Raw genomic sequence first — 21,151 nt, 5'->3', positions numbered from 1 at the left:
TACTCTATCTTGGATTTCCAATGTAACTAATCCCTACAAGCCAGGCTGAATGAACAGGCTCAATTGTACCACATTCCCTAGGTTTTTTTTTTTTTTTTTTTTTTTTTTTTTTTTTTTGTGATCCATTCATGCCCTGAACTAAGAATAAAATGTGTGTGTGAGAGAGAGATGAGGTGACCAGGTCTAAGGTCATATGCTGAAAGCAGCACAGCACTGAAAGAAATGACCCCAGCACAAGATCTAACAAGTGGGTATGGAGTCTCACTGTCTCATTGTGGCTTTGTTCTCTGTTCGGAATCAGTCAAACTAGGAGAACGATGTTCTCTCTTCAGAGACTCCTCTAAAAGTTTAAGTCAGAAGTTCTTCCTCCCCTGTTGTTACTGGGTTTGCTGTGCTGTCCATCACATAAAGAGGCTGGCCTTTGTGCAGGATTACTGCTCTTCTTTCCACATTAGCCTCTCTTCCACTGGAGTCTTCTCCTTTACATTACAGTAGAGCACAGAGGCTGAACCTTCTCTGAATACATCAGACCCACCGTTGGGTGAAGAACACCAAGGATTGGTTTTTCTTCTTTTATGCAGCATCACCACAAGACTGGCCTGTGAGCACACCTTCGGACCTTTTCTTGATTAGTGATTAATGTGAGAGGATTCAGTTTGCTATGGGATGTGCCATCTGTGGGCCGGTGGTTCCGGGTTGTATAATAAGCACACTGAGCAAGCAAGTCAGTAAGCAGCATTCCTCCATGGTCCCTGCTGCAGCTCCTGAGTTTGTCTACAGGAGCAGTTTCCCAGGCCCTGCCTGCCTCTTGCCACACGGAGCACATGCCACTGAACATCAGCACACAGCCCGACATTTAAGTACTGCTGTAGGCAATCTCCATTCTAGAGTAAGGTCCATGGAAAGCCTGGTGGAGCATACAAAATAAACAAACGGCAGCTTTCACCATACAAAAAAAAATTTTTTTTTATTAAATTCAAAGCATTATAATGTATAATTCTGGCTAAGCTGTGAAGAATAGGTTCTAAGAGGGGTGTGGATATAGTTGTTACACAGGGCTGTGCAGCGAGGTGGTTTGACACAAACTTTGTGTTTTAAGTTCATACAAGTAGTCACAAGTAAGCACTCTCCTTCTTGGTCCAGCTTTTGTTTAACTGTTTCTTTTTGACATGAAGATCCAGGAAGAGCTTCGTTGAGGCCTTAAAAAAAAATTCTTTGTATGAAGTTGCAGAGAGGGCCAGGTGAAACAAGCTCGGCCCAGGAACAGGCTTTGTTGCCGCAATGTTTCTGGGCTGCTCCAGGAAGAGCTGGATGTGCGGTGATTGCACGTTTATGGTGGAAGACCAGACAGGCTTGCTCGGCCCTTCCCTAGCCACAATGCAACGGCCTTAAGGTTCACCTTCTTCCTCTCACCCTGGCTGTGTGCCGATGCTCGGTGACATGCGCTCTGTGTGGCAAGAGGCAGGCAGAGCCTGGGAACCTGCTCCTATTTCCTGTTTCACTGAGAAGGACCCAGCTTGAAAAGACAGCCAAGGCTGCGTGAAAGCTGAGAGGACAAACAGACGGGAGATAATCCCCTCCTGCATCCCGTGTATCTATGGAGAATTATCCTACCACGCTGAACTCTGATGAACAGAGTCCAGGAGGGCTTTATTCTGAGGAAATGATGCCATTCTTGTCTGTTTGCTTCTGTGCTCTGAGAGAGATGATTAGAATGATCTGTACTTCTTCGTCATGTTAGAGAAGCTTGCCAAATTAAATGGGACCCACTACTGTTTGATAAATCAGAAACCTGATACTAGAAAGTAAGAACTCCATTTTCAGCTAGACTCGGGCTTATTTCTTCTGGATTTAGATGTCTATGAGACAGCCAGAACCTCTATCAGCTTCTGAGACCTCTGGTCTCATATAGATAGGGCTTGGAAAGAGAGATGGGGTATCTATAGTCCTCCTTCCTTCCTTCTTTTCTTCTTTCCTTCTTCCCTTCTTCCTTTCTTTCCTTCCTTCCTTCCTTCCTTCCTTCCTTCCTTCCTTCCTTCCTTCCTTCCTTCCTTCCTTCCACATTTATTTACCTGTGTGCCCAAGTGTGAGGGAGCCAAGATACGTTACTGTGGCTTGGAAGCTACTTCCCTGGATTAGAGTAAGACATTCCTCCTCATCCCTGGATTGAGAGCCTAGAAACTCACTGGCATCTGCTACTTTCATATTTTACATAGCCTATCATCACCTTAATACTGGCTATCTGGCTTAGAGTAGATGCTACAGGCACCATGGTAGGTAGAGTGAACCTTAAATCTACAGCTACCACTGTCCTTCACAACTGCTACAGTTCTGTTATGAAACAGAATTTCAAAACAATCTCCCAGTGTTAGCCTTTGAGTTACCATGATTTGTGTTTCCACTAAGGAAGAAAGAGTGGCAGGCCACTACAGAGGGCTACCTATGGATCAGACGAAGAGCACTTTGCCAATCAAATGAAAACAATGCCTTTATCTTTGCTTCTAGTCTTTGGTCCAGTGAAAACTTTGGAAAGAATGATCCCATTGCATTCTACACATGGAAAAATCTTGAGCTCAAGTAACTTGGGAGGATTCATTTTCCATCATGGCGTTAGTCTTTGCAGAAGTCATAGTGGTAGAAATGTGTGGTGGGGGCTCCACACATCTTAGAGAAGCAAACTGCAAAGTCCTTAGGCCAGAAGCTGAACTGAGGTATAATCCTTAAAGGCCCATCCCCAGTGATTCACCTCTTCCAGCTATGCCTCTTCAAAGGTTCTAAAACCAACCCAAACAATATCACCACTCTCAGACCAAGAGTTCAAACACATGAGATTGTTAGGGACATTTTTTATTCAACATTCTATATTTCGAGTGGGCTCATGGCCATCTTTCATTCAGTTCAGTTTCTTAAGTCTCCATTATCATAACAGCCCAACTCTACCCAAAGTCCCATGGTTCTTCCGATACTTAAGGTAGACTCTTAGCCGTAAGCCCTTGGAAACTCCCAAACAACGTTCATACTTCAAATATCCAATGGCAGAAGAAATAGTTGCACTTCAAAAAAGGAGGACATGGAAGATAACAAGGAAAACATTGGACCAAAGCATACCAAAAACCACACATGGAACACGTTAAACCCTACAGCTCCATGCTGAGCATCCAGCACTAACAGTGGAGACGTCCAAGCCCCAGTAATTTTAGTGACTTTTGTCTCCATGGTCCCAGTGCCTGAGACACAGGTAGCTTCTCTGTCTGGTCAGCTCCAGTGAGTTCTTGAAGCCTTGGCAGACGTGGCTTGCTTCTGTCATCCTGCACAGCCTGGCGTGTCCACTACAACTCAGACATCACCTGAACAACTTCACAACCAAACCACTTTGGTAGCCCTATATGGTTTGGGCATCATGGTAAGGCTGGCTTCAAGAATATTGGTGTTAGTTCACCATTAAATGCTCGATACAACTCAGCAATTAATCCATGCAGTTCTAGGTTTTCTCTGTGGGGGAAAGCTTCTATTGTTGTTTCAGTCTCACTCTTTTTATGGGTCTGTTTAAGTGTTTCTGTATCCATCACTTGGTTTTGGTAGGTTGTACGTGTCTGGGAATTTGTGCATTTACGCTAGAATTTCAAGATTTTTATAATTTATAGTTTTTGAGAGATTTTCCGGATTTCACTGGAACCTGGAAAAATGTTCCATTTTTCATTCCTAATTGTATGAATTTTGATTTGCCTCTTCCTTTCTCCCTTCTCCTCCTTTTCTTAGTTTTGCTAGAGGTTTGACAATCTTATTTACCTTTTCAAAACCTCAACTTTTGTTGATTGCTTGCATTTATTGTTCTTCTAATCGCCCTTTCATTAATTTCTTCCTTCATCTTTATCTACTTCCCACTGACTACTGCTTCTGAGATGCCTTGTTCTTGTTTGTGTAATACTCAGAGGTGCATCATTAGGCTGCTTATTTGAAATAACTCTGAGTTTTTACTGTAAATTATTATAGATGTAAACTTTTGCCTTAGAACTGACTTAGCTGAATCAGAAAGTTCTGGTCCATTGAACTTTCTTATTTTACTTGATTTTATGATTTTAAAATTTCACTCCTGTTTTATTCAAACCCCATTCCAGATCCATGATTGCGTTGTGCAGTCTGGGAGTTTTTCTAATTTTTATGGTTTCACTTGCTGTTGGTTTCTGGTGTTATTCTAGTATGTTTTGTTTTGTTTTAAAGAAAATGGTCTTCTACTTTTGTGTGATCTAATTTGTCTATTTTAAAGAAAATTCCATAGGCTTCTGGAATGAGTGTTTATTTGACATTTGTATGACATGGGACATTCCAATAACTCTATCATGCATTAATTTTTGCATTCCTAACATACTTATTCCACCACGGAACTATGCAAAGTAAAAGTCGGAGCGTTTACGGGAGTGAGAGAATGGATAAACTAATAAACACCGTTGTGGGGCTCACCATTATTGCCATTTTGAATGACTTTGGAGTCATCAAAAAGACACACATCTGTGCACATCTGCGATGACATTTCTAAGGAGGTTCAACAGAGATGTGCCTTCCTTTCAGACAATTGTCCTACTATCAAAGCTTCCTGATAGCTCAAAACTGGAAAGGGGGTGCAGAGAATCTTTATATTTTTAAATCTGATTGTTGTAACACTGGATCTCTCAGATTTGAGTGGCAACCAGTGTTGTTTGTTTATTTGGCTTGTATTCCCCTCGGCCATGATGAATCATTATTCGGGATTTCCTATAGTACTGTGCATACTCCCATACTGCCACAGCAGGGACAGCCAGTCAGTCTTTTATATGGCAGAGCATGGCCAATGTGCTTTATTTTATGACATTTGAGCTCGTTAGTTACTAATGGTTTAGGACTAGTTACCCCACTCTAATCTGAAGAAAATAACGAATATACTACCCTCAATGAACAGACAGGCCTACAATACAGGAGCTTTTGTATCAAGTTTGGGGCCTTAGCTAGCTACAGACCACTTTCCTTTCCAAAAGCCCTTGCTATTGATAGCGACATCATCTATACGGGAATGATGGGGGCCTCTGCCCTGCAGTAACCAATGACCTGTCAGGCTGGAAGGAGCATCATGTATGTGAGTGCATTCCTGGCCACTGTAGAGCCTGCTGCTGGATTTTGTCAGGCGTATCTTCATCTTGCTGCTCAATGCTTCATCGTTACCCCTATAGTCCTTGAGCTGTTCTGAGGCTCTTTTCCCTTTGTACAGGCACTGTTCTCCGAGCCTTGGGAAACAGCGATGTTACACGCAGTCAACCAGTTCCCAGTGGCCTCTGCAAACAGAGTAGGAGGACAGCAGCTCAGCAGCTGACACCAGCATGCTTGCCTGTGTGTACAGCACAAGCAAACCCGTCAGAAACACTGAGAGTAAACTCTGCGCTCTCTTTTCATTTTGCTTAATACCAAACAGGTCAGGGAGAAGCACTGGATGCTTTCAGAACTGCGCTTATAATTTTGAGGCCAAGCTGTGCGGGTACCCATTGGAGACAACTGTTCTCTCATGGTCTGCTTTGAATAAACAATCAGGGCTCTGTGTGATATCACTTCTCAACCAGATTCTAGCATTGAAATGCGAGCTCGCCATGGTTACTCCCATTTGAAGCCAGTCACTCTTTTTCCTTCCCCTTGGCTTCATTCCTGCCTGCTTGGCAGTGGCTCCTTCTCATCTGAACTTTTGGCCTCTTTTAATCTCCACCAAATTTTTGTCTGAAAGAACCATTCTCGAACACTTTTTTGTTGCTCTGAGTTTCTTTCTCATGTGATAACGGGCGCAGGGAACTGGTTACTGAAAAACATTCCGTGGCCTGTCTTCCTCCTTTGAGGCCAGCAATGACAAGCTGTTTTGTGTATGGTATTTCTCTCTCTCTCTCTCTCTCTCTCTCTCTCTCTCTCTCTCTCTCTCTCTCTCTTTTAATTAAGGAAGCATAAGACGCAAGCTGTTTGTTGAAAACAAAATGTTTGCTGTCCAAAGACCACACACACACACACACACACACACACACACTTGCATAGGTCCACGGGGCTTCATTCTCATCTGACAGCAGGGCCTTTCCTCTCTATCTTTTCAGTGAAAAGCCCTGTTGAGTGTAGGCCAGATCAAAAGCCAATCCAACGCAGCTTTGCCCCTAAGTGACTCCCCACCTCAATCATAACTCAGACAGCCCCTCCAGGGCCTGAACAGCCACTAGGCCAGTTTCCGTTTCAAAGAATAACTAGCATCCTCAGCCCTTCCTCTCATTTCAAAGTTAAACCATCTACCTCCCAGGTAGAAAGCGCTGCTGTTTACTCAGAACTTCAGGATTGCTGCTGTCCCTTCTAGCCTTCCCCTCAGCCTGAGCTCAAAGCCACTCTGCTCTGTTCTGTTTTCCCCTCCTCCTGCTGCTGTGACTAACCACTGTCATCTTCCTTCTCAGAAGCAAACCTGCCCATTTCTTCTACCTTCCTTTCCTAAGTCAGGGGGAGGTCACAACCCCCAGACCTACCAACAGCCTAATGTCCCAACCGGTCTGGAGCCTCTGCTAGAACCCAGCATTCCCTCCTGAAAATCCTTTCCCACCCTCCACGGAATATTCTAGACCTTCTTTCCTGTGTGTTTGTTTCCCTTTGCTATTCTCAATTATGGCTTCTTTGTCTCTCTGTCTTTTTCCCTTCCATTGAATGCAAGGAGAGGCTTCCTAGTGTCAGCCACTACGTTTGCTTAATTAAGCCTCTTTCATGCCCTGATGAATACTCAGACACCATCATTCAGTCTTGAAAAGAAAAGAAAAAAAAAACTTCTTCTTTTTCAGGCCAATCCCCAAGTTGTGTGAGTTGTGACACAGTGGTCCCAGCTGGAGAAGGACTAGGCTTCATGTTTTCACCATCTCAGCCATTTATTCTTAGCCAACTCCTACTCTGCTTTCAAATATGCTTAAGTTGTTACAAAACAGAAAACCTCCAAGCAAACTTACTTGTTCCATATGCCACTATAACTACATCCAATTTTTCCCCACACTTAACACTCCATCCTGGAATTGTTTGCCTGGACTGCTTTCCTGCCATCATGTCCCTCCCCTTTAGCTTTCTTTTCTCTTGCTTTCAGCCATCTTCACCATCCTGTTGAGGTATCTCTTCTCTCCTGTTTACTCTTTCAACTCCTCTCCTCCCTTCCCCCTCATCCCTCCTCTCTCTTCTCCTTTCTCTTCCTCCCCTCTCTTTTTTCTCCTTTCCCCTCCTCTGTCTCTCTCTGTTCCTGTCTGTCTCTGTCTCTCTATCTGTCTCTGTCTCTCTCTCCCTTGCTTGCTTGCTTTTTCAGTGCTGGCAATCAAAGCCAGGACATAGCACATTCCAGGAAAGTGCTCACAAAGCTACATTGGAATCCAACAGAATTTTATGAAAGTCATCACTGAACACACAGATGTTTCTCTCCCCTCCAGTCTCCTTGTCTTCTCTGTTACAAATGCCCTACTTTTCATAGAGCTCATTTCTGGTTCTCGCATTTTTCTGAATTTCCCTCTTGTCATATATGCTCTTTTCTTTTCTGTTTGTTTGGTTTTTTTGTTTGTTTGTTTTTCTAGACAGGGTATCTCTACATAGCCTTGGCTGTCCTGGACTCTCTTTGTAGACTAGGCTGGCCTCGAACTCACAGAGATCCACCTGTCTCTGCCTCCCCGAGTGCTGGGTTTACAGGCGTGCTCCACCACACCCAGTGCCTGCTGTTTCTTACTGGTACTCTCCTCAAGCCTCCAACCTTAGTTCAGTTAAGTTTGTCCACCATCTGTCAGACATGAGCATCCCTATAGCTCCAACGTAACAGGACAATGTAGAACTGAGATTTTCTTGTTATATGGGGATTTTCCCACAAGCTTCAAACCAAGGGATACCAGGCAGTCAGCAAGGCTATCATTAGCCTGATTGCTACTGAGCTGGTGTTAAGATTATTGCCTTTTGCTCATGTGGGGCTTGGTCCAGGGCTTTGTATAGACGAGGTGAGTGCTTTACCGCTTGCTTTACTCCTCCACTAACTCACAGTGAGTCACACTACTTTCCCTGAGCCTCATCGTCCCATCATCCTGTTCTCTGCAGCCCCCTCTGCTTCCTAATGATCCAGAAACTAGAGGACCAAATCCTGGCTCACTAACACTGTTGCAGATGACTTCTTCCACAGAGTCTGAACCTCACGTGGTTCTCATGGTTCTCAGCAGTGGCCAGGAGTGTATTGAGCATCAACCTTGTCAATAAGTGTCCCTGTGTTTCAAAAGCAACTGCCAGGGTGTTGAACTGGAATATTTTGTTTTGGTTTTTGGGGTTTTTCTAGGGGGGAGGGGGTTGTTTGTTTTGTTTTCTTTATACAGGTATCTCTCCAACCTCCACGCAAAGACAAGAATCCTTGCTGAGGAATCTCTACCATGGAAAGAGAAAAACGTCTATCTAAACAAGAACCAGTGGGTGGAGACCTGCCATGAAGAAAGGGAGAGAAGGCTCTCCCCACCTATGTGAGTAAAGGACTCTTCAGAGCCTTTGCAGATATTTTGAATATATTAAGAGGCAAAGACTCTCTGAACAGATACTTCCAAGCTCCAGAAGTTTTTAGCCTTAGTACATTGGTATTTAACAAGAGAGGCCTGGGGAGCACTTGACATTTAGGAGGGATTTATGGGCATACCCTGAAGTTTGACAGCGTTCTTAAAAATAGATACTAGTTTCTGCTGCCAAACTGGAAAAATCAGAGAACCTGGCTACAGCCGCCTTCTATCCCAGGACAAGGAAGACAAAGTGTGGCTGGGTTAGAACTCCCAATTGCCTGGTTTAAAAGTGAGTCAGGAGTTTCCTTTAATTCAAGTCAGCTTGAGATTTCTGAAAACATGTTGTAAAAGGGGCTGTGAGCATAGGGATTCTAACAGACAGCACCCTGTAGACTGGGGCTGAAAGGGTGTCACTCTAGGCCATATAGAGAGTGTATCATTTACTACCTGTGATAGTGACCTCACCAGGAAATTTTTTCAGTGAACATTGAGGATGCTGGCTGACAAAACACAAGGGATGGGTACGAAGAAGGCAAGAGGGAAAAGAAGAAAAAGGGAGGGAAAGAAAAGGGAAGGGGAAGGGAGAAGAGGGAGAACAGAAAGAAGGGGAAGGAGGGGGTAGGCAGAGTACCAGAGCACACCATTCAGAAGCTAATCATAACGGAAAATCCACAGCCCACTTACTGATAGCCGAGAGTCAACTGTAGAAGCAACAACTAAACAAAAGCTTGAGGGCATAGGGAGGCGTTCTCAAAGCTGAAATTATTGCTCTCTTCTCTAGCACAGGCTCAGAGCTATGAATGAGAAAAAGACATTCAGATCAAACTAGATGAGACTGGAATTTTTATTTCAATTTGCCTAGAAATGTGACTTCCTGTGTTACACGGTTCTAAGTTTCTCAAAATTGTAAATTACTGGGAAACTATGGATTCAACCCAGAAACTCTGAAAGGAATAAAAGAGGGAGGGGGCTATGACCAGCCATGCCAGAAATTGGAAAACCATTCATTTTCTCTGCCTGTGGTTAATCAATCAATAGTTGGCCATACAGGTTTTCAAATGCTCAAATTGCTGACACACTTTTCCTACTAATTGTTATTTCATTCAAGACTCTTTCAGTTGCTGGCGACAGAATCTTGACTTAAGTATGCTTAAGTCAAGATAAAGAAAAGAGTCAGCACAAGAACTGTGAGACAATTTAGATTCACGGACGATCTAGGATTCAAAATGCTGTTACTAAGACCTGACTTTCTCTTTTGAAATCCCCTTGTCTCTATTTGGCTTAATTTGGTGTGATACACTTTCTCAATTGTAAGCAAAATGCACTGTAGCATTGCATAAACACATACACAAACATACACACACACAAGGCAGACTCGTAATAAATTGCCATTTGGTTTCCTAACTACTCACTGGTATCTATCTTAAGGCCAAACCTCACACTAGCCTTCAATGCTGGATTACGCACTTGTTAAATGACGATTGATTAGTTACTTTTCCTACTACTGTGACAAAATTCCTGATAGAAGCAACTTAGTGAAGAAAAGGTTTATTTGGGCTCATAGTAAAGAAAGGTACAGTCATGATCAGAAGGCACGGGAGCAGAAGAGTGAGGTGGTCAATCACAATGGCCAGTTAGAAAACAGAGAGGAGACAGAAAATAAGGCCGCAGGTCCTGCCCCCAGTAACCCACTCCCCAGTGAGGCTCCACCTGTTAAAGAGTCCACAACTTTCCAAAATATTGAGCCGTTGGGGACACTTTACATCCTAATCACCACACCTGTGTCTGTGGTTGGAAACATGAAATAGACTCACATAAGCCATGAGAAATGAAAAAAAAAATTATTAGGGCTGGATATTAGAGGAAATATTAGGGTTATTGATTTAGCTCAGTGGGAGAGAACTTGACAAGCATGCACAAAGTCCTGGGTTCAGATCCTAGCACAAACATTTGAGGAAGAGATAGAAAAGGATAACAGAAATCCATTAGCAGGTCTTCATCGTCAGCCTCTTCCAGAATAGCACTGCCTACTTTTTTTCTTTTCCTTTTCTCAGTTTTTTTCTTTATACATTTTGGAGTTCTCTTACTAGATTCCACTACTAACCATCCACTACTATAAAATGTTTTTGTCTATGATGACATTTTCTTGTTTTAAAGTTTGTTTTTCCTGATATCAATGTAGCTGAAGAAAATGGATGGAGGAGTAGGTGAGATGACTCCTCAGGTAAAATGCCTTTTCAGACAAATCTAACAACTTAGGTTTGATCCCTGGAATCCATGTAAAAAGATGGATATGGTTGGGAGCACTCATCATCCTAAAAAGGTAAGAGAGAAGGTGGGAATGGAAGACTATAGAATGTGGAAATGTGAGAGTCACCTGGAAATTCATAGCTAGCCTGAAATACACAGCCTTGAAGGAGACACCAGAAGAAAGACTTGTAGTCTTGGTCAACAGGTGCATGTAGAGAATTAGCTACCAAAAGTTCTCTGATGTAAACACAAAGACATACACAAAATAATAACTATAATCAAATTTTTAAAATAACAGATTGAGGAAGTCAAGACAAAGTAACTTGACAGCAGACTAGACTTGGAAAAGCTTACTAAAGAAATTTTATTATTTGGAGTTTCATTAACCAGACTGGGAAAGGAAAAGAACAGTAGACATGAATTGAGAAGTAAGAAGATTGGTTGTGGAATACTGCAAACTTAAAGAACTGTGGGAGAACCAAAAAAAAAAAAAAAAAAAAAAAAAAAAAAAAAAAAAAATCTTTGGTGTCTGTATTAAAATATATTGTTATCTAATTATTCTGAATATTACTCCATTTTGAATTTGACTTAGTGGAACAAAAAAAATCTACCTAATGAACATTCTATAAAGCATAACCATTTAACTAAAGCTAAATAATTATAGATGAAACAGATTGTAGCTGGCATTTGCTACTTTGTGGGTTCCTTTTTCTCTCTTCTACCCTTCTCCACTGTCATTAACCCTCTAACACTAGATAAGAGAAAAAAGGTAAAGGAGAAAGGGGCAAAGTTCTCAGTAGACTACTTATTGATTAGGAGCATTGAGTTCCTTGGGGGAAAGTTTGATCTTTGCCGTCAGGATGTCTAATTTCTTTTTCTTGTTTCTTTGAGCAACAGCAAAAGACAAACAGCAATCACCAAGAAGCTGACCACAGCAACCCTGCCTCTCAGGGCCCTAGTGTTTGTAAATCCTCTGAAAAGTCTCCAGAATCCCAAACATCACACACTCCCAGAAACTATCTACAGCTGGCAAAACCACGTTCCTGCTAAAGCATGAGGCAAATCATAGTCATGGACTGTGCAGCAGCCTCTTCTTCCCGTACTCGGGATTAAAATTAAACATATTCCTATAACATTTCCATGTTTTTTAAAACTATTTAATTAGTTGTATTATTTACAGGACATGAAATATGCTTGTGTTCTAATTTTAAAATGGCAGCAGAGATTTATAAAAGGAAAGTTACGACATGATCTTACCTATCAAGTTAGTTTTGATTTCTTTTTTTTTTTAACTTTTATTAGGTTACACATTATTCACTTTGTATCCCCCATAAACCCCTTCCTCCTCCCCTCTCAATCCCATCCTCCCTTCCCTTTCTTCACACATGCCCCTCCCCAAGTCCACTGATAGAGTCCTCTCCTTCCTTCTGATCTTAGTCTATCAGATCTCATCAGGAGTGGCTGCATTGTCATCTTCTGTGGCCTGGTAAGGCTGCTCCCCACTCAGGGAGAGGTGATCAAAGAGCAGGCCAATTAGTTTATGTCAGAGGCAGTCCCTCTTCCCATTACTATGTAACCCAGTTAGACACTGAATTGCCATGGGCTACATCTGTGCAGGGGTTCTAGGTTATCTCCATGCCTGGTACTTGGTTGGAGTATGAGTCTCTGGAAAGACCCCTGTGTTCAAATGTTCTGGTTCTGTTGCTCTCCTTGTGGGGCTCCTGTCCTCTCCAGATCTTACTATTTCCCACTTCTTTCATAAGATGCACTTCTTCCATGCACTCTGCCCAACAGTTGGCCATAACTCTCAGCATCTGCTTTGATAGTTTGCAGGGCAGAGCCTTTCAGAGACCCTCTGTGGCAGGTTCCTAACTTGTTTCCTGTTTTCTTCTTCTTCTGATGTCCATCCTCTTTGCCTTTTGGGATGGGGATTGAGCATTTTAGTCAGAAACCTCCCTCTTGATTAGCTTTGTTAGATGTACAGATTTTAGTAGGTTTATCCTATATTATATGTCTATATGAGTGAGTATATACCGTGTGTGTCTTTCTGCTTCTGGGACAGCTGACTCAGGATGAGTTGGTCAATTTCTTTATTTTCTTGTACCAGTGAATCTGGCAAGCCTGTATGAGCCTGAATATGAGTAATATATAATGGATAGTTTTTATTTTGGATTACCTATCACAGTTGCATAAATAACAAAGTTAATTCTGAATTATCTAGAATAAATTTAGTAGTTTCTATATGCAAAACAACTCCTTCTGCATACTGAGTCAGTAATTATATTAAGAGATTATGGAATATCTAATAGAACCATGAGATAGCATATACTTCTGATTTTTAAATGAAGCATATGGACTTTAAATTACTTTACTCATTTTGTCTGACTGATAGCCTGCCATTTTCAACTTATTTGCATTTGTATATGATATAAGTGCTTCAGGAATTAGTGTTCCTCTTACAATCCAATCCTGAGAGAATCCAATTAGTTCTTTTTGTAAATCGAAGACTCTTGTTGTAAGGATATTTGTTGTTAATTTCTCCCAAATAGTTCCTACAAGCTCTTTGCCAATCTTCATTCATTACACATAATAGCTTCAGCCTTAGTATAAGGTACTACAATTTCTGCAGGTTCCTTTCCTGACAATTGTCATGGTCTTATTCTACCTTTTATGATTAAATTAGAAACTTTTTCTGTGTAATTTTTAATTTTTTACTTTGTGTGCTAAGAAGATCCATTCCATAATTCTATCTTCCATAATTTAATGCACAACTTTGTGTAATGATCCCAGTAAGAGAAAGAGTGGAAGGCAAAATAATAAAAATACAATCAAGTTTGGGATCTATGTGATCCACATATGTATCTTGTAGTTTCTCTTCTACCAACTCTCTCTGCTTCAGCTGTTAACCATCTTGGACTATGTAAGTCTGAATCTCTTTCTAACTTTTGAAAGAAGTCACTTAACTCTTGAGTAATTAATCCAATGGTAGGCTATAGCCAATTAATATCTCCCAATAAGTTTTGAAAATCATTAAGAGTTTGTAACTGATCTTTCCTGATCTGTAGCTTTTGTAGTTGAATTTTCTGTAGACTTATTTTATAACCCAAATAGTTAATATTATCTCTTCTCTGTATTTTTTCAGAAGCAATATATAAAATCAGCATGGCAAAATGCTCTCTGATTCCTTAAACATTTTCTCTAAAGTATCTGCTTCAGAATCAGCTAACAAAATATCATCCATGTAATGAAAAATAGTGGATTGAGGTAAATGACTACAAATTATTTCTAGAAGTTGTACAAAATATTGACATAAAGTTGGACTATTTAACATGCCATGTGGAAGAACTTTCCACTGATATCTGTTTACAGACCTACCATTATTGTAAGTAGGTACTGTGAAAGCAAACCTTTCCCTATCCTGCTCATGATGCTGCAAGGGGATTTAAAAAAAAAAAAAAAAAAAAAAGCAATCTTTTAAATCAATCACTATCATAGGCCTGACTTATGTAATAAAGAAGGTTAAGGAATTCCAGGCTGTAATTACTCTATTCACCATTCTTAACTCTTCTAACATCCTCCATTTTTCTGATTTACTTTCATTTTCTTTTTCTTTGATTCTTTCTTTTTTTAAGAAACACAGGGGAATTTCATTGATTGGTAGACTCCTCTATATGTTGAGCCCCCAGATGCTCTTGTAGCAGCTGCTCAAGTGCCTGTAATTTTTTTCTTAGTTAAGGGCGACTCACACAGCCTTGTCAATCAACAATTTTAAGGGTAGAGCTTTAGTATCTCAGCAGTGCTCACCCTTATAAGTTTGGAAACTCAACCAGTTCCTGTTATGTCCTATGTTTGGACAACTGGCATGGCCTAGGGCTGGTTTTGATGACTTATATCAATACATTCCCCAGGAACATCTACCATTTAACCCCTAATTTCATCATGGGCTATCTCTGGGATTGCAGGAATATTAGTCTGAGTACCCCACTGTTGTTAAAAAAAAATCCTCTCCCCATAAATTTATGGATATGTCAGGCCTATAACTTTCCTGACCATTCTAAATTCCAAGATTTTTGTGAAATGATAGTTATGTCAGCTTCTATGTACACCAATCTATTTCAATACTATTTAATTGCAATTTTAATTTTGGATTCTGATCATTAAAATCTGTTTGACAGAACACACATTTTTTAGTACTTCCAAACCATCCTGTTCTTTCTGCTGGAGCAGCTTTGCCTTTGATGTAGGGAAATAGTAGCAGCTGAGCAACCCTATCACCTGTGTTAAATTCCCCCCTCTCTCTCTACGTAGGCCTTTAGTTTCTCCTTTGAAATCTTCATCTGTCATTCTTAAATGCACAATGAATCCTTGGAAAGTCGATCTGTTCCTTCCCCAGATCTCCCTACTTCCCCTATGGGCAAAGGACCATAAACTCCAGTAATTATTTTATTGCATTGAATTTTGGGGGATAGCATAAGATGTTTATCTATGTCCAGCTTTAGAGCTGCACTCTCTGCAGTAGCATGCATTAAATCTGCAACACTTCATTGAGATTTTTCTGTCTGCTTGTTATTTCCTGGCTGACAGAAGGCCAACAGCACATACTTTTGCTGCAGGATCTAAAGACAGGTTCCCCAAACCATTTTTCAGTGGTAAAAACTTGCCTTCGATATCTCTCTTGGACCTACACTTATTGGTCTAATGACAGCCTTTGCCACATTGCCCGTATACCCCTAGAAGCCTAAGCCTTCTTTATAAATTATGTTTAGAAATCCCATTGCTGATAGAATTGACTTTTTCACTATTCCAATGCAAAGTCATTAACTCACTGGGCATTTTGAGAGCAAAGAACTTCATCAGCTTAATCACAATTACTTTGTAAATTACCTAATTTCCCTCAATTGAAGCTCAGGGAATTCTGATATCTGAGACCTTTAGCTACAGATTGATCTATGACATTAGCATAGTACAGGTTAGAACCAATATCAGTAGTTTTCTTTATCTGTTCATAGGCGCTTCCTACTCCTTTAATTGTCCAATAACAATTTTACATTCGGTATTTTCATTTTTATATACCAAGGTTTCTATCAACACCTGTCTTGTATCAGGGTCTGACATGGCTCTGTTCACAGCTGAGACTAATCTCTGTGAAGACTTCTCCATAGCCTTCTATAATCTTTGTAAATGAAATAAACTTTTTCCTGAGCAACTCAACTCTGTCTCAAGCTCTTAAAGCTAAGTGACATTATTCTTTAATAGCATCATCTAATTGAACTGTTCTTGTATGTCGGGGTACTACCCTTCATCCAACACCTAATCTTTTACTATATTCATTCCCCTCACTCTATTTTGTGATTCAATATTCGTGGCTTCTTCCCTCCACTTCATTAACCATTGTAACTGAGACCAGTTACAATTGATGACCAGTACAGTGGTCATCAATCCCTTTCAATCTTGGAGAATAATTCTATTTTTACTATCTCAGTTATTTAGAATTTGTTTCACAGAAGGTAACTGTATCCCATAAAAAATCATGGACTTTTTAAAATACCTTACATCTATTATTTTTATAGGATGCCATCCTACCTTGCCAATAACTTTGTTCTATCTCATTACTACCCATATGCCGTATGACTACTGGAAAAGCTGATAGTGATTATCTCATAACCACTGGCTGCCCCTCCTCTATCTCTGGCAGCAGCTACACATTTGGTGTGAAACTGACCCTTATCTCTCAAAACGAGCCGTTCCATCATTTCTCTGACTTTGCTGTTTTGTACAGTCTCTTCCTCCTACCAGCCACACACTGGCTCCTCATCCCACCCCAGGACTGCAGGAACTGGAAACCAAAAGTTCCTTGTACCAGGCAGGGCTGCAATCTGCCTTCCAGCCCATTTTCTACCCTTTCCTCCTGGGGAAAACTCCCACTCTCTTGCTCATTCATTGGGTCTGAGCCTTTTTTTTTTCTTTCTCTCTCTTTTCTGGTGCTTCTCACTTCCCAAGTGCTTCCATGTCCACACATTTTGGTTTTGTTTTGTTTTGTTTTGTTTTAGTTTCACAGCCAACTCTACAACTGTTTCAGAAAAAAAAAAAAAAAACCAGAGTGAACCCTTTTGTTTTCCCATTTAGGGCATTTTTGTTTGTTTGTTTTTCAAGTCCCTCCATTTCCACCATGCAATTTTTCCAACTGCTCATCTATTTTCCCAAACTTTTTTGAGAGAGACTATAGGAAGAGGAAAAAGAAAAAAGAAAATCCCCTCTAGGAGCAAAGTGGGGGACATCCCAGCAGAAGCTGCCACAGTAAATTCTCTGCTGGTGTCTTGAAGAATATAGATCCATTCTTCTCTGCTATTTCTTCCACAACATTTGAAACCAGATTTGCCATTCTGCCTAGCCCCATTTCGGGTGGCACTTGTAGCTGGTATTTGCTACTTTGTGGGTTCCTTTTCCTCTCTTCCACTCTTCTTCTCCCTTTTAATCTCCTAACACAGATAGAAGAGAAAAGGGGGTGAAGTTATTAATAGATTACTTCCTCCTGATAAAGGGCTTTGAGTTCCCTGGGGCAAATTTTATCTTTACCATTAAGATATCTAATTTCTTCTTCTCCTTTCTTCGAGCATAACTACTTGACAAACAGCAAGCAACCACCAACCACCCAAAAGCAGCAACCCTGCCTCTTGGGGACACAGCATTTATATGTCCTCTGAAAAGTTCCCAGAATTCCAAAAGTCATGCACTCAAAGAAGCTATCTTCATCTTGCAAAACCATGCCCCTGCCGGAGCATGAGGCAAATCATAATCACCAGTGTGAAGTAGCCTCTTATTCCCACACCTGGGATTAAAACAAAAACATATTCTCATAGCATTTCTGTGTTTTTTTAAAGAAACCAAAATTACCAAGTTCTCACTACAAGGGATGAGTTAGGAAACTCAGTTATTGCTGGTTGATTTTTAATTTGTTTTTCTAGAATCGAAAGTCCATTTGCCTCTAAAAGATATTTAGTACTATGAATTAAGTTACCTTTGGAAAGATACCCTGATAGGCGATGTCATTATGTGAATTTGGTGATTTTGGACTCCTTAGCATCATAGTATATTTAAATAAAAAAACACATTCTAATACATTATTATTTTCTGTATCTGCAGGAAAAAAACTGTCTATTGCAGTAAATTGAATGTATTACTTAGAAGATATACTTTAATTTCAGAAATATTAGAAAGTAAAACAAATAACATTTCTCACCAACTCAATTAAACACTAGCCGAGACACAGCTTTAGCAGGCAGACGCATCTTATAGTCCGCCCCCTCCCACCCCATAGTCAACACCTTATAAATCAAACAAGGGCTGAAGATCTTAACTACACAGGTGTGCAGACACAAAAGTCAGCCAGCCTAGAAGCCAGCTGGGCTGGTGTATTCCAGTGCTAGCGTTTCATAATTCTATGCATTGATATTAGTGTTCAAAAAAAAAAAAAGCCAGGAGACTATTTGTCATCATCAAATGACAAATGCCTCCTTCTTTTATTAGGGATAGCTCATTTATCTTAACAAAAAAAAAGTTACTTTAATTTTCCTACAGGCAAAAGCCTGAATCCTAGCATCCATTTCCAGTGCATGAAGGGTTCGCCTAGAAAGAAAGAGCTGAATTCAGTTTTCAATAGTCAAAGAAATCACAGGTATGTATGGGTGCTGTCTAGTTAGGGTTGTTATTGCTGTCATGAAACGCCGTGACCACAGCAAGTTGAGGAGGAAAGGGTTTATTTTGCTCACACTTCCACAGCACTGTTCAGAATTGAAGAAAGTCAAGGCAGGAAATTAAACGGGGCAGGAACCTGGAGGCAGGAGCTGATGCAGAAGCCATGGAGGGGTGCTGCTTACTGTTTCGCTCCCCATAGCTTTTTCAGCCTGCTTTCTCATAGAACCCAGACCAGCAGCCCAGGTATGAATCCACCCACAGTGGACTGTGTACTCCCTTATCAATCACTAACTATGAAAATCCCCTACAGCCTGATCTATGGAGATGTTTTCTTCATGGAGGGTCCCTTTTCTCAGATGATTTTGTGTCAGGTTAACATAAAATTAGCCAGCACAAATACCTAATGGCATATGAGGTTTTATTTATTTATTTTAGTTGTTGTTGTTTTCTTCTGTTACTTGAAAACCATTTGTTTCAATCAAAAACCATTTTGCAGCATTGGATATTCAATACTTCATTGGAAGAATGAATCAGCTTTGTTATAAGCTCATCAAATTCTGAACCCACAATGACAACTTTAGAATTGATTTTCTTTGCTAAAATTTACCTTCCTTGCTGCACCATGCTTTGTTTTGTTTTAAAGGCCATTTATTCCCCTTCTCGTCTCTTCATTTTCCCCTTCCTTTAACACTGCAATTGAAAAACTCCCCCTCACCTCTCCACCACTCAAGTCCCCTGTCTACCTGGAGCCTCCTGTCTTCCTCTTATTACTTTGATAATAATAAAAGCATCTTCATATTTTATGTAACTCATGCAGAAGAAACATTTAAAACTCAACTAAATAATTACCCACTACTTTATATTTCTTTCCAAGAAAGGGCGTGGGGGGGAATATTCTGATTGACTAAAAAATCACCAGGTTGTGTCATCAGAAATCTTCACATGAAACTTTCTTTATGCTCTTCTTTCTTCAGCTTTTTGTGTCTGATGTGGGAAGGAGCAGAGTGAGGGGAATTTGTGGGCTGTCTTGGAAAATGCCACCAGATTACTGAAAGTAGGTTTAACTGAGCTAGTCATTGCAAGTACATTCAGTCCCTAATTGAAGTCCCAGTGAAAACAACAGAACATGAGGGGTGTGTGATTACCTTCCTTGGTGCCACCAACTCTTCCAGCAGGCCTGTTATGCGTCCCGAGAAAGATGCTGGAAACAATGCTCACAGTACAGCAAACACAAGGATGGACAGGGGCTGGCAGCTAAGGAAGGGCTCCACCAAAGGCTTTCTTAGCAGAACCACTCTTCAGTGCTTTCTCATCTTGATTTTGTGGGAAATGCTCTGTTCAGAACAGGGCAGAGGAAACCAAGAACTGATTGGAAAACATCTCTGATGAAGCAACCTCACCAAGGCTAATGGGTTGATCCCGTTTATAAATACTTAGAAACATTTGAAAAAAACATACATACATGCACATGTACTCAAAGTCAATGTTGAACACGTGAAAAGCTCTTTTGAAAGCCAAGTTAGTCTCTGACCAAGATAGTGATTTAGTAAATTTGGATTTTCTATCCATTTCCTACCCATGCCTGCCATTCTTCATTTTCTTTTTCTGTGATTTTTTTTTATTTATTACAATTTATTCACTTTGTATCCCAGCTATTCCTCCCTCCCTCTCCTCCCATGCCTCTTCCCCACTCCACTGATAGGGGAGGTCCTCCTCCCCTTCCATCTGACCTTAGCCTATCAGGTTTCATCAGGACTGGCTGCACTGTCTTCCTCTGTGGCCTGGTAAAGCTGCCCACCCCTGGGGGGAGGTAATCAAAGAGCCAGCCACTGAGTTTATGTCAGAAACAGCCCCTGTCCCCTTACAAAGGTACCCACTTGGAGACTGAGCTGCTATGGGCTACATCTGTGCAGGGGTTCTAGGTTATCTCCATAATGGTCCTTGATTGGAATATCAGTCTCAGAAAATATCCCTGGGCCCAGATTTTTTGGTTCTGTTGCTCTCCTTGTGGTACTCCAGTCCCCTCCAGGTCTTTCTGTCTCCCTGTCTCCCCCTTCTTTCATAAGATTCCCTGCACTCTACCAAAAATTGGTTATGAGTCTCAGCATCTGCTTTAATACTGGGTAGAGTCTTCCAGAAACCCTCTGTGGTATGCTCCTGTCCTCTACCCTGTTTTCTACTTACCCAAACATCTCCTGTCTCTAGACTCTGACTTTAAATGTATCCTATTTATTTGAGGAAGTGATGTCATAGTCTGTTTTGGGCTGCTTTAACTTAGTCTTTAGTCTTTAATCTTAGTCTGAGTAATTTATAAAACTATAAAGCACGTGCTTTAAACCCTTGATGTCCATGAGGCTCCTGCTGTAAAGATTTCACCCTGTTTTCTTCACAAAAGGCTGGGTAGGGAGCCCCTAAGTCTCTTCTAAGAGGACTCTAATTCCATCCTCCTGCTTAATTCCTTCCCCAGAGGTCTCAGCCCTTACTGATTTAACCCTGAAGTTTGCGTTCAAACATGAACTTTGGGAGGGTCCCAACAGTCTGAATATAGCATGGGCTGTCAGGAAAGAGCTCCCACTTCAGAGGTGTAGTGAGCTGAGTAAGAATGCCCCCGGAGCCTCACACAATTGAGTGCTTGGTTGCTAGTTAGCAGAATTATTTTGGGAAAGATT

At 41.0% G+C, this 21,151-nt stretch overlaps 1 long non-coding RNA gene across 1 annotated transcript in view; it reads right to left on the bottom strand.

The window, feature by feature from the left end:
- LOC132649153 (uncharacterized) overlaps window positions 1-19,811 on the bottom strand; it is a 37,857-nt gene extending 18,046 nt beyond the window's left edge. The window contains exon 1 of the long non-coding RNA XR_009587579.1: window positions 19,628-19,811. This is a non-coding gene — a long non-coding RNA (uncharacterized LOC132649153). The remainder of the gene's footprint in view (window positions 1-19,627) is intronic.
- Between the last annotated feature and the right edge of the window lie 1,340 nt (window positions 19,812-21,151).

Source organism: Meriones unguiculatus, chromosome 19 (genome assembly GCF_030254825.1).
Source record: "Meriones unguiculatus strain TT.TT164.6M chromosome 19, Bangor_MerUng_6.1, whole genome shotgun sequence".
Taxonomy (NCBI): Eukaryota; Metazoa; Chordata; class Mammalia; order Rodentia; family Muridae; genus Meriones; species Meriones unguiculatus.
The sequence above is the reverse complement of the archived record's forward strand: the minus strand, read 5'-3'. Positions and strand labels throughout refer to the sequence as shown.